The 14,077-nt window shown below is 43.2% G+C and overlaps 1 protein-coding gene across 3 annotated transcripts in view; it reads left to right on the plus strand.

Moving 5' to 3' along the window:
• TEX14 (testis expressed 14, intercellular bridge forming factor) overlaps positions 1-14,077 on the plus strand; it is a 3,435,352-nt gene that overhangs the window by 565,794 nt on the left and 2,855,481 nt on the right. The window lies entirely within an intron of this gene.

Raw genomic sequence — 14,077 nt, forward strand, 5'->3', positions numbered from 1 at the left:
CTCTGTAAAATGGGGCTTCATAACATCTCATCTAGGCTATTATTAGGAACAATTTTCTGGCCCAAAAAGATTTGGAGAACAAGTTACTTTTGAGAAGCCCCTGTTTCATCAGGCAGGCAGTACTTCATTTGGTAATTAAATAAAGGAAGGGCTCACAAAGCAGTGTTTCCTTTGCAGAGTGATGATGCTTGTCTGGCATTGGGCCATAGATGTAGGACATCACTTTCTCAGATGTTCAATTTCCCAGGAAAAACAATCAAAATGGTGGATGCTGTCAGCCACTTGGCTGTATCCTGGAATGCAGATTTGGAGGCTATATCTTTCAGGGTCTTCCAAGTCTGGGGTACTGTGGGGCTCAGTCTCTTTCTCATTTAGGCAAACACTGTTCTTCCCATGCTGTACCATATTCTACTTGGTTTATCAAGGCAATGAAAGTGTTGGGGTTTGGGAGATTTCTTTTATACATTCCTGCCTTGCCACGTGATTCCATGTATCATCACAAAGTTCAGGGGAAGAAGGAAGAATGACAAGATATCATTTTTTGCCTCCCCTTGTTAGTTGAAAAGGGTGGTGTTTCAGGATCTGAGGTCCCTGATGATATAAGAAACTCTTTGATCCAGTCTATGAATGTTCTCCCATTGTTGTGGGAACAGCCATCTCTATCTCAGTGCCTGTGTGGGGACTGCAGTACAGATATATAGCAGACCTAGGTATGGAAATAAGGTACATAAGAAAAACTGGTGCTTTTATGCAGAATTCCAGGAAGTTATCAAAAGAAAGGAATGCAGGCAAAAGTGGGAGACTGAAAAGGCAGACTAAGCAAAGAAGGAATACTGGTTGGCTAACAAAGAGGCTATCATGTTGCAAGTCAAAAACAGAAACATAAAGAGGATGATCATCAGATACCCTTCATAAGGGGTGCCAGCAACACTGCTCTCCAGCCCATAGAACATCAAAGGAAGCAGAAGAGAGTACTTCCAGCAAATTCTGAATGAAGAAAGACCCACAGAAACTGTACTAACCTAGATACAGCCTTCAAGGAAAGAGGAAGAAGAGTCCACCTTAAAAGAAGTAAGAACAGCACTAAGGAAATCAAAGCCAGGGAAAGCAGCAGGCTCAAATGAGGTCATGGCAGATATGATCAACTTGTTGGTCATGTTAGGGGAGAAATGGCTCTGTGGGGTACTCATAGCAGTATGGAGAGAAAGATGTATCCTAGATTACTGGAGAATAAGCATTCTAGTGCCAGTGTATAAGAACAAAGGTGACATACACAACTGTGGGCACTATAGAGGTATCAGACTCCTGTCACACTACATGAAAGTACTGGAAAGGGTGATTGATAAATGAATTTGCAGAATAGTAGAAAATAAGATGGAGGATGAGCAGTTTGGCTTCAGATTAGGATGCAGCATAACCATCCCAATGTTTGCAGTGAGACATATAGGTGAGGAAGGAGTCCAACTGGGTATTCATAGACTTGAAAAAAAACAAATGACAAGGTCTCAATAAAGCTAATTTGGGCAGCCCTGCTATGGTTCAAAGTCCTAGAAACACTGACAGAATTAGTACAAGGACCCAGTGAAACAAGTACATGTTCAATGATAATACCAATACTATAGACTGTGTAACTGTGACAATAAAGACAACCTGGAACATATAACAATTGTTGGAGTGTACAGACTACCAAAGTCAAGCGCAGATGACCTAGAGGAATTCATACATTTCATACATGAAACACAGGAGGGAAGAATAATATTAGCTGGGGACTTAAATTTACCAGAAACAGACTGGAATAATGATTCAACAATGTTAGTAAAGAAATTATTCACAGAGTTTATTCAGGAACAACAAATGCTTCATATTGTAAAAAAACCTACCAGGGGACGGAATATACTAGATATTGTTTGTGTTCCTAAATAAATTACTGTAACTTAAAGTCAAGTTTTACCACCATTGATGTGCAGTGATCATGGGGTCATAAAGATTAATTTGTTGCTAGATAATTCTGCCAAACTGAAATCTAAGCCAATGCAGAGAAGGTTAATTACAGATTATAGGGAAGCAAAAAAGTTGCTATATAAAACTAACTGGAGTGAGGTGTTCAGTGGAAAAACTGCAGATAGAATGTGGAAAGTTTTGAAAGAGAAATTGTTTGAGTGCAAAAAGCCAAAACAAGGTTTAACATCAGGATCTAGGCACGCAACATTAGGGGGGTATATTTCCCTAAGAACAAGATACCTGATTAAGGTGAGAGACAAAAAATATAAGAAATGGAAGAGAGGTCGAACTACAACTTTGAAAACTGAAATAAACGAGCTGGACAAACAGATTAAGCATAGTGTTAGACAAGATCAAGAAAAATTTGAAGAAAATGTATATAAAGATATTGAGCATAACAGGAAACCTTTTTATAGATACATAAGATGTGGAAGGAATAAAGATATACAAATTGATAAACTGTGTGCAAATTCTAAAATTTATTCTCAGACACAACAGGTTATAGATATATTTACAAAATCTTATACAAAACAGTTTGGCTCCACAAAAGGTGTGATAAGTTGTCCTAGTGACATCCAGATAACCCCAGATACTGGAATCAAATTAGATTATATTGGAAAAGAACTGTGCAAACTGGATCCAAACAAAGCGCAGGGAGGAGACGGAATAAGTAACGATGATTTGAGAACACTTAAGCAAGAACTTACGCTGCCATTACATCTATTATTCACTAGGTCATATAAATATGGGGAGATTCCTCAAGATTGGAGACATGCACTTATTAAACCTGTCTTTAAGGGAAAGGGGAGTAGGACAACCCCAGAATCATATAGACCCTTAAGTCTACTTTCATGTTGTGGAAAAATAATGGAGAAGGTAATACTGGATAAGTTATTGTCAGAAATGGATAGGTTAGGACTTGAAACCATATATCAGCATGCATATGTTGAAAATACATCTATTACCACCTGTAACATGATGTTCTATAACAATATAATAGCTATGAATGAAAAATTGTGCTGTGATGTGATTTTATATAGATTTAACTTCAGCATTTGACAGGGTCATGCACAAAACACTGATCAATAAATTAGTACAACTAGGTATTGATGTACTGTTGATAAGATGGATAGCTGCATGGCTTACAAATAGGACATGGCAACTATCACACACCAACTGGACAGGTGAAATCCTTGGTTACAGTCAAGGTGTCCCACAGGGCTCTGTACTAGGCCCTTACTTGTTTAGAGTGTATCTTTCAGACCTTATATTTTCATCTGAGGAGTTCTACAGTCTATATGCTGATGACCTGAAATTGGGTAAACTGATTACAAATGTTTTAGATAAAGCATGTCTGCAAAATAATTTGACTAAATTGAACATTTGGGCACAGGAGAATAATATGCTGATAAATACATCAAAAACTAAGCATATGAGATATGGGAGACATAAACAACTGAAAGGTGAATATTTAATACAGCACACAGTGTTTGAAATTGTAGACTCATTTAAGGACCTGCGTATATGGGTAGATTCAGCTATGAGTTTTTCTAATCATATCAACCAATTGGCTAATAATAGTTATAGAACTATAGGTTGTATAAAAATATTTATAAAGTCTAGGAAATCAAACATAATTAAGTCATCTTTTGTTAGTTACATTAGACCCAAACTTGAGTATGGAATAACAATATGGAAACCCTATAGGAAAACAAGCTTGAATAAACTGGAAAGAGTACAGCGGAAATATACTAAGGGCATCCATGGATGTGAAAATCTAAGTTATTATGAAAGACTAAAATATCTGAACTTGTACAGTGTCTCTTACAGATATTTAAGAGGAGATCTTATTCAGGTATATAAGGCATTTAGGGACAACTACCTCTGGGAACGTTTGGGGTTATCAAAAAGTACTAGAGAATCGTCAGATAACCTATGTAGAAGATTCTATAGAAATGAGACGTGTATTAATTGGTTCTCTGACAGAGTAGCTGATGCATGGAACAGACTACCAAATTACATTAAAGCAAGTACTAGTTTAGATATTTTTAAGAACAGCCTGGACATTTATTATGGGAACAAGTGTTTTGGCATATTGGCAAGCTAGAAGGGCTTTAATGCCCTTGCTTGAAACATTTGTATTTATGTATGTACAAGTATGAACAGTGTTCGGACTCTCAGAGGGGTTCCCAGTGGGAGTGGGTGTTCATCAGGGTTCAACTCTTAGCCTGCTGCTGTTCATACTGGAGATGGACTACATTAGCAACAGGCTGAAGGGGGGAAAATTAACAAAGCTGCAGCATGCAAAAGATGTGGCATTACAACAGGCACGGAGCATGAACTTCAGCAAATGATAAGGGAATGGAATACGCAACCGTAGACACATGGAATGAAACTGATTACAGACAAGACAGTTGTCATGACAGCAAATGTGGGAACACAGAAGAAGATGAAAATTAAGATAGTCATGAAAGTAGTGGAATAGGTGAATAACTTCAAGTACCTGGAAAGGATGGTGAAAGAGAATTGAAGTCTGAATGAGGAGGCCAGAGCTAGTATTAGATGGGCTGCAGCCAAGTGGGACAGAGTAGCATACCTTGCCTGTAACAAAAGAATGCCAAAGAAGCTGAAAAGTAAGATGTACAAAACAGTGGTGCAGCCATTACTCTTATGCAGTACAGTACAGAAACATGGGCATTGAAGGCAGAGCAGTTGAGGAAGCTAGAGGTGATGAAGATAAAGTGTCTGAGATGGATGCCCACATTAGAAGAAGTAAGAACTGCACTAAGGAATGAGGCCATTAGAACATAAGCCAGAGTAGCTTCATTTGGAGAGAAGGTCAAAGAGAATAGATTACGGTAGTTGGGACACATGCAGGAGAGCAGAGGACAAGCTGGTGAAGATGATTTGGGAGAGACAGGATGAAGGCAAGAGGAAACAAGGCTGCCCAGTGCAGAGATGGATGGCTTGCATAAGAGGTCAGAAACAGCCTGTCATGACCATGGAAGAAGGTAGGATAGTGACACTGAATAAAAAAAAAAATGGCAACAGTTGAAGCGACTCCCCAACCCCATGTAGAAAATGGAAAGAAGAGGGATGATGATAATGACGATGATTGCTCAGACTTTGCTTTCAAGTGGAGACTGTTCTTACTTTGGGCAGCACTACTGCAGTCTGTTAGTTTGCAGATAATCTTAACTATCTTGTCTGACTTGGGCCTTCATTATTCCATAATCAAGGGGCATACTTCAGCTATCTCTTCAAATAATGAGTGAAGGGCATGATTGTGATCTAGCATTTGACTGATCAAGCAGTTCCTCAAACGAGTGCTGCATCTCCATCTGCTTTTCAAGAGCATGTTCCTTGCATCGGATTTCAATTTCATGGATAACAGGCTTGCCTCTACACCCTCTAAGCCTGCTTTTGTAATGTGTAAAATGCTTTCCCTTATAGCTGTTATCTCTGTTCATAGGGTCTAGGAGCTTCAGGCACTTGTGTGGTGAAACAATTTTTTTTTTTTAAGAAAGATATGATTTTGCTCAGGATGAGCCCACATTTCCTTCTATAGGTGATTTGGTGATTTTGGTGTTGTCCATGAACCAATCCATTGATCAATCTCTAGATATTCTCTTGTAGTTCAGGTGTTACCAGCATTGGGAATGGGAGTTAAGAAACTGCTGCTCATATCGTTCCACCAAGGAGAAGGCTAGCAATTACCAGATGCTTTCCAAATGGATTTGTAACTGCTTTAATCTGATATTGTTAATCTTTGTTCATTCCTTACATGTGGGTAGTCGGTTCCAACCTCAGAACCGAGCCGGCCATCTTCCAAGCTAGCGCTAGCCACAACTCTCGAGCTAAACTCTTACCCAGAATTCACCTCTCCCTGTTAGCCCAGATTTCATTTGCTGTGTCGCCATTCTGTCGTGTCAAGCTACTTCTCTTGAGCGAAGTACAATATTTTTCATCATACCTAAGTTGTAAGACAGCTTTTTTCACAAAAAGTCATTAGATCGTTATCTCTTACCTTATCGCATTTTGCGACAACCCTTTTTCAGTCCTTTTCAACTCTCTTCTCTTCTTACCGCGAGGTATATCCTTTTTTTACCATCATTGGTAAACCCCTTTCCTTTTTACCTTTGGGTATTCCTTGTACCATTGCTGGTATTTTTCTGGTTCCTCCTTCTTTCTTTCTAACCATAGCAGATAAAAAGGTAGTCCAGGGTTTAAAAGATGTTTGGATTGTGGCCATAAATTACCTAGTTCAGATGCACATTCCCTATGTGTCTACTGCTTGGGTGTGACTCACTTAACAGTTGACCCGCCTTGCGGGATTTGTAAGAATTTTTCTAACAGGACGTTAATTGAAAGGAAAAATAAATTAATATTGAAGGAGTTACTAAATCTCCCTTTTCAGAGGCTATTTCTGGGTCGGAGGCTTCAACCCCTCCAAGATCCCATAAGAAAAAGAGTGATGAACAAAAAAAAAGGCCAAGTCTCTTCCTTCTTCCTCAGCTGGGGACTGTCAGGAACCGTGACCTGAGAAAGCTAAGATTTCTAGTTCGGATTTGACTTTTTCAGCTCCAGCGCTTTCGGTGCCTAGATCTTTGGCACCGAGGCTATCGGCGCCATGTGTGACTTTGGCACCGACTAGTGTGCCCCATACCGCATCGGTAGCAGGGAGCTCCTCGGTTCAGACTCCCTTTCCGGCACCGACTGTTCAGTCAATGCAGACTGTTATGACGTTGATGGATTTTTCGACGCCCATTCCTTTTTTAGCTCCAACAACTTACCCGGCACCGACTACCCTCTCGGTACCGACTATTTCATCACTGATGTCTTCGGCTCAGGCCTTAGCGCAGACAACCACTTCGGTACTGACCTCATCGTCGGTGCAGACCATGCCTTCTGCACCAATGATTTCCTCAGTGCAAACACCAGTAGTTCAGACCATTACAGCTCCATTGTTTTCGGTGCAAACCCCCCCGTGGTGGGCACCGAGCTTGCTCCGTCCTTGGATAGACCTGACTCTCCTTCAGCCATGTCCGTGAAATCCACTAGAAGCCTCTCTGAACACGATGTGTTGCTTCTTGTGGATCAGTTGCTTTTGGCCAGAGGTATTACACCCCCCCCCCTCCCCAGGACCTATCCTTTCTCGGGAGGTGATCTCTCTTTACCAAAGACCCCAACTTATTTTCCTCCTTCATTGCTTTTGAAGCCCCTTGATATAGCACAGTCTTTTCCCACTACGGTTCCCTTTATGGACCTCACTAAGGAGCCGTAGTTGCCTTTGTGGCAGGAGAGTCTTGCCACTGCCCAGGATGTCAGCTGTACCATACATACCTTGGCGTTTCACAGCCATCCAGGGACTCTGGGTTGGCAGGCTGATCCACTTCGGCAAGAGGTTACCCCTGCCGGAGGCCCCCACCCCTCTTCAGGTGGACCGGCCTTCCAGCTAATGGATAAGGCTCTTGCGTCGGTTGGCGACCCTGTGCTATCACTCTCCCCGCCCTCCTCCGGACCGCAGTGCACACAAGCCGCTCATAGCGGACACCGGGCGCAAGGGCCTCAGGACATACTCCCACAGGAGACCCCTTTTGCACTGTCTTCCCCAGCTTCTCCCTCTGAGGAAGATCATCGTAAGAGCTCGTGCAAGAGGAAGCACATGGACTCCACAGAGTAGTCCCTTACTGAAGACATAGACTTTGATGATGGGGAAGGGTCCCCTCAATCACCCTCTGAGGTATCCTTTGGTGATATCCTTGAAATCCTTAAACAGAGAGGTGATTGGCAGCCCTCTAACCTGACCTCTGAAGAGTCTGTGTTCCTGCAGGCCTTTCGTGCCCAGCCCCCTACCTTCTGGGTTACTCCACCTGCCAACGAACTTGTCCAGCTCGTCGTGCAGTGTGCGTGGAAGGTTCTTGATACCATTGAGACCATTCCCCGGAGGCCAGATAAAATGTTGTCCCCTCCTGCTAATGAGCCCCATGGGTCCAAAGGCCTTCCTGTAGATGCCTTGGTGGTGGCAGCCACAACTAAAAAGGACCTGGCGGAAGAAGAAAGACAGACTGTCCATCCGCCCAACAAAGAGTCCCGGGCTCTGGACAGAATAGGGAAGCATACCTTTGCATCAGCGACCTTTGCAGTCAGGTCCCTGAACTATATGGCACATTTTACCAGGCTAAAAGAGACTTAATTTGTGAGCTCTCTGAAACCTTGGCTGGAGCTGTGTCTGATGAGGTCCATGACAAAGAGGCCTCTCAGCTAGCCACCATCGAATCGATATCTAACTCCTCCATGTGCCTGATGTCTCATGCATCAGAAGGAGCAGCTAGAGCGGCGGGTTCAGGCATTGTTCTGAGACGCCATGCCTGGATGCGCTTGTGTGATTTCGCGGAACCCTTCAAGGCTTCCATTCTCAATGCTCCCATTGAAGCCTCTTCTTTGTTCGGACCCAAGGTTAAAAACACACTGGCTAGATGTGAACAGGACGGTAAGACCCTTTCTGCTGTGGGTGTTCATTATTCTTTCAATCAACGAGCTTTCTCCAGAAACCAGAAGAGTGGGAAGATATGTCACAAAAAGTCTGAAGGTTCTTTCAATGACACACAGGCCGAGTTCTCCCCTAGAAGCAGAGGGGGAAACTAACAGGGAAGACGCCTTTTTTGGGGCAGAGGGGGTCCACAAAACCAGGGCTTCAGGGATTCTTTTCCTCGCCAATCCTACCAGTGCTCCTGAAGAGCGACCCAACTGCTTTCCTCTGGAAGTGGTTGGGGGTCATTTCTCTTTGTACCCTTCTGCCTGGCTAACCATTACCACTGATTCTTGTGTACAAAGGATAATAACCAGAGGTTATCATATCCGCTTCAACCTTTGTCCCACTCCCCAAACAAGCTTACCCGACGTTCCACCCAGTCAAAGGGAAGAAAAAGCATTAGAGATTTCAAAGCTGCTAAGAAAAAGAGTAACCCAAATAGTCCCTCCAGACCAGATATGATCCGGATTCTACTCAAGACTATTTATGGTGCCAAAAAAAAACCTGGGACTGGAAACCAATTTTGGATCTCAGTGTATTGAACAAGTTTGTAAAGGTACAGAAATTCCAGATGGTCACAATACAGTCTATCCTTCCGCTTTTGGAAAAAGATGATTGGATGTGCTTGATAGATCTTCAAGATGCGTACTACCACATAAAAGTGGACAGACCATCAAGAAGATTCCTTCGCTTCCGTGCAGGAGCCAGTCATTACCAGTTCAGAGTACTGCCCTTCGGACTCTCTACAGCCCCCATGGTGTTCACAAAGTGAATGGCAGTCGTCACAGCTCACTTGCGACGACAAGGATTCCAGGTGTTTCCATACCTAGATGACTGGCTCATCTCCGCCCCCACCAGACATCTATTGGAAGAAGCCCGGGCATACCCTCTTCTCACTGCAGAAAGGCTAGGCATAATCATAAACTGGCAAAAATCCAATCTCACCAAATATCAGTCCACAGAATACATAGGGGTAATCTTGAACACAAAGAGTTGCAGAGCATCCATTCCGGAGCACAGAATTGTAAGGATAAAGCAGCAACTGATTCCAATCCTTTCAAGGGAAAAATCCATAGCTCATTCAGTTCTCCAGCTGTTGTGTTCCATGGCAGCCTCCATTACTATTGTCCCCCTGGCCAGGTTTCACATGAGGCTTCTACAATGGCTACTTCTCACCAAATGGTATCCCTTTCAGTACCCTCTTTCAGCCAAGATTCGGGTAACTCACAGGTGCAAGCAAGATTTAAACTGGTGGATGGCACACAATCCATCACAATGGTCTCGCCCCTTCTCCCCCCAACAGCCTAAGGCCACAGTGACCATGGACGCCTCCCTGATGGGGTGGGGGGGCTATTTCATGGACAGGCAGTCCAAGGTACTTGGTCCGAAATGGAGGCCTATCTGCATATAAATGTTCTAGAGCTGAGTGCAGTGCTTCTGGCGTTGCAAACATTCCATCCTTTGCTACCGTCTGGGACTATTACGATACAATCAGACAACATGACAGTGGTCTGGTACATCAACAAACAAGGTGGAACCAAATCTTACCCACTTTGTCGGGAGGCCATGAGGATATGGCAGTGGGCGATGGCTACCAACCACTTTTCTTCTAGCAACGGACATTCCCGGGAGTTCTAACGTGATAGCAGACAGACTCAGCAGGTGTATTCTACAACCTCACGAGTGGTTCCTGAATCCTTTGATAGCGGCGGAGATTTTCAACCACTGGGGTCTTCCTTGCTGCAACCTTTTTGCTTCCCCGACCAACTACAAATGCAGCAACTATTTTGCCCTGATTCCGCCTCCAGGACAGTCACCCAGGGACACTCTAGTCCACGATTGGCTCTCGGGTATACTTTATGCATATCCACCTCTCCCCCTCATTCCCCAGTTTCTGAAGAAAGCCCGCCGGTTGAAGAGCAGAGTAATCCTCATAGCACCATATTGGCCTCGTCATATTTGGTTTCCCTTCCTTTGGCCTCACCTGCTAGATCAACCGTGGATTCTCCGTCCAACCCCGGGGTTGATCTCCCATCCACAGAATCTGATTCTCCCCAGTTTGAACAGGCTGAAGCTCACAGCTTGGCTCCTCCAATTCCTTTGATTGCCAGGCTGAAAGATCTTTCCTTGCCAGTATGTGACATTCTTATTGCATTTCACAAGTCTTCCTCCAGAATTACATATCTCAGCAATGCAGCAATTATTTTGCCCTGATTCCCCCTCCAGGACAGTCACCCAGGGACACTCTAGTCCACGATTGGCCCTCTGGTCTACTTTATGCATATCCACCTCTCCCCCTCATTCCCCAGTTTCTGAAGAAAGCCCGCCAGTTGAAGAGCAGGGTAATCCTCATAGCACCATATTGGCCTCGTCATATTTGGTTCCCCTTCCTTTGGCCTCACCTGCTAGATCAACCGTGGATTCTCCGTCCAACCTCAGGGTTGATCTCCCATCTGCAGAATCTGATTCACCCCAGTTTGAACAGGCTGAAGCTCACAGCTTGGCTCCTCCAATTCCTTTGATTGCCAGGCAGAAAGATCTTTCCTTGCCAGTATGTGACATTCTTATTGCATTTCACAAGTCTTCCACCAGAATTACATATCGCAGCAAGTGGAAAAGATTTACTATTTGGCTGAAAGAAGAACATGTAGATCCTTTTTCAGCACCAGTGTCGATAGTACTGGAATATCCGTCTTACCTTATTCCAATCTGATCTATCTGCCTCTACCATTAGAGTTCATTTGGCCGCAATATCTAATTTTCATGATGGTGTCCAAGACTCTTCTGTTACGTCACACAAATTATGCAAGACTTTCATAAAAGGCGCGAATCATCTAAAACCCCCTGTTAGAGAACCTACTCAACCATGGGACCTGTCATTTGTCCTACAAGCTTTAACAATGTCACCTTTCGAACCAGCTTCTTCTTGCGACCTTAAATATTTGTCATGGAAAACCTTGTTTTTGGTCGCCATTACCTCTGCCAGACGTATCTCTGAACTTCAAGCCATATGCCTCAAGAGACCATATTTGATTTTTCATAGAGATAGAGTGTCATTGAGAACTAATCCTTCCTTTCTGCCAAAAGTGATTTCTGAAATGTCCATTAATCAAACCATTGAATTGCCAGTTTTCTTCCCCAATCATTCAAACAGAGGAGAGTATTGCCTACATACCCTAGATGTTCACAGGCAAATTCGCTTCTACTTGAGCAGAACTAAAGCTTCTCGTAAATCAGACCAGTTATTTTTGGCCTATTCTGGACCTAAATTAGGATGTGCTGTTGCTAAGGTCACATTGGCTAAATGGTTGAAAGACTGCGTAACCTTTATTTATAGAAAACGTAATATTCCTTTAACTACTACCATAAAGGCTCATTCTACAAGGTCGGTGGCAACTTCTGCTGCCTTCCATGCCAGAGCCTCCTTACATGACATTTGTGCAGCTGCAACTTGGGCTAGTCCTCATACCTTCATCAATCATTACAAGTTGGATTTGGCCTCCAGGGGAAGTGCATCTTTTGGTTCTGTGGTGCTCAGGAATGTCCTTCCATGAGAGCCTCCCAGGAATAAAGGTAGCTGGGGACTCTGTCCCACACGTAAGGAATGAATGAGGATTAACAATTTCAGATAAAGAAGTTATGTCTTACCATAACGTTCCATTTGTATTGTTGATCCTCGTTCAGTCATTACGACCCTCCCTCTTTCCCCCTCCTGTGGCTTTTAGTGGATCTCACCATCCGGTTCTGTTAGGTCATTTGACCAGAGGTAGCCTCTACCTTCTTTTGACTTGCAAACTCAATCTGAGGTAACAGGGAGAGGGGAGTTCTGGGTAAAAGTTTAGCTTGAGAGTTGTGGCTGGCGCAAGCTTGGAAGATGGCTGGCTCGGTTCCGAGGTCAGAACCGACTGCTCACACGTAATGACTGAACGAGGATCAACAATACAGATGGAACGTTATGGAAAGACATAACTTCTTTTTTTGTGTCTTCAGTCCATTTGCTGTTCATTGACAGAAGTTGTATCAAGTGGAGAAGTGTCAGTCTCCATTGTGTACTTCAGGATTGTTTCCATTGTTGACATATGTGCCAATGTGACATAGTCTTCAGAAGTAAGGCTGCATTTGGGAAGTTAGTTCTACAGGACTTGGCTGTCTAAACTTTGTGCTTGCACTAGCCTTTCTCCTTCCACCTTGATGATAACAACTTGGGATTTAGCCCAACATCAGATGCATCAATAAAGGTCTTTGTTGTTAAACTCTCCTTGATAAATCAAGTATACTCTTCATGCATACCTCTTTGGATGTGTGTCTCCTTCACTCTCCTCAGTATCCTCACTTAGGTTCCCAATAAAACAGCAAGTGTTTACTTTATAGTATATGTTGGAAATGTTAGTGCTAAATCTTCATTTTTTTTTCTTGATTCTATTTAATCTATCCTACCAATCAGCTTTTTCAGTACTGAGCCAATGGCTGTACTGAGGCTGCCATACTTAGCCGAAGCAATCCCAGATCTAACACCAAAAACAAACCACACTGGTGGAATCCTTATCTTAACAGGGTATATGACAAAAGAAAAAAAAAAAGTCATGGCCAAAATCAGAAAGTACAATTCTCATAGAGATTCAACTAAGTGAAAAACTAAGATATCTAATAAAGTCCAACAAGGCCAGCTATGAAGTCAGGATAGCCTCCCAGGCTAAGGACAATTACAAAGCCTTCTTCAGCTATGTCAGGAATCTTAAAGGTAGTACTCAGCAGTGTGCAGAACTGGTGGACCATGATGTTCACAGGCTACTTGAACAGGACTAAAGCTTCTCGTAAATCAGACCATTAGGGGACAAACCTAATTTTATATACAGAAAAGGATGTAATTTTAAGAATCTGACTGAACATACCCAGAATACTGGAACTGATGACCAAATGAGCATGTTTAAATGTGATCGCTGCTCTTTCTGCAAATTTATATATACTAGTGAATGTTTTGACATCAGTGGTGTTATTCTTATTGTAAGGGGTAAATTTAACTGTAATACCACTAGCATTGTTTATGTGGCATGCAGGAGCGGCCTTAGGTCAACTGGTGCCCTAGGCAAAAGGGCTCCACGGCACCACCACCCGGTGCCCCCATCCTGGTCTACCTACACCAAATAAACACAGAAAAAGTGCCCCTGCTAGAGAGGCGCCCTAGGCGGCCGCCTAGTTGGCCTATGCTTAAGGCCGGCTGTAGGACCATCAACTGACCCTGAGAACTGCAGACCTATCAAACTGATATGTCTAATTTGCAAAGACATGGAACAGATTGTCATGGAAATGATCAACAAGGACATTAACGTAACCAATGCTCCGGTCCCACCAATGGGCTGAATAATAATGAAGGAACTCACAGTTTATTGATACACAACAGGATCCTATTCAAATGCAGCGCAGAACATTGCCAACATACATACAGTGGACCAATCTCAGTTTAGCTTTAAGGGAAGGTCTTGCCTACTTAACCTGGTGGACTTCTTCAGGAGAATCACATAGCTGTGGATGAGGGGAAAA

This window comes from Protopterus annectens, chromosome 13.part0, assembly GCF_019279795.1.
Source record: "Protopterus annectens isolate FY-2018-M chromosome 13.part0, PAN1.0, whole genome shotgun sequence".
In the NCBI taxonomy this organism is placed as follows: Eukaryota; Metazoa; Chordata; order Ceratodontiformes; family Protopteridae; genus Protopterus; species Protopterus annectens.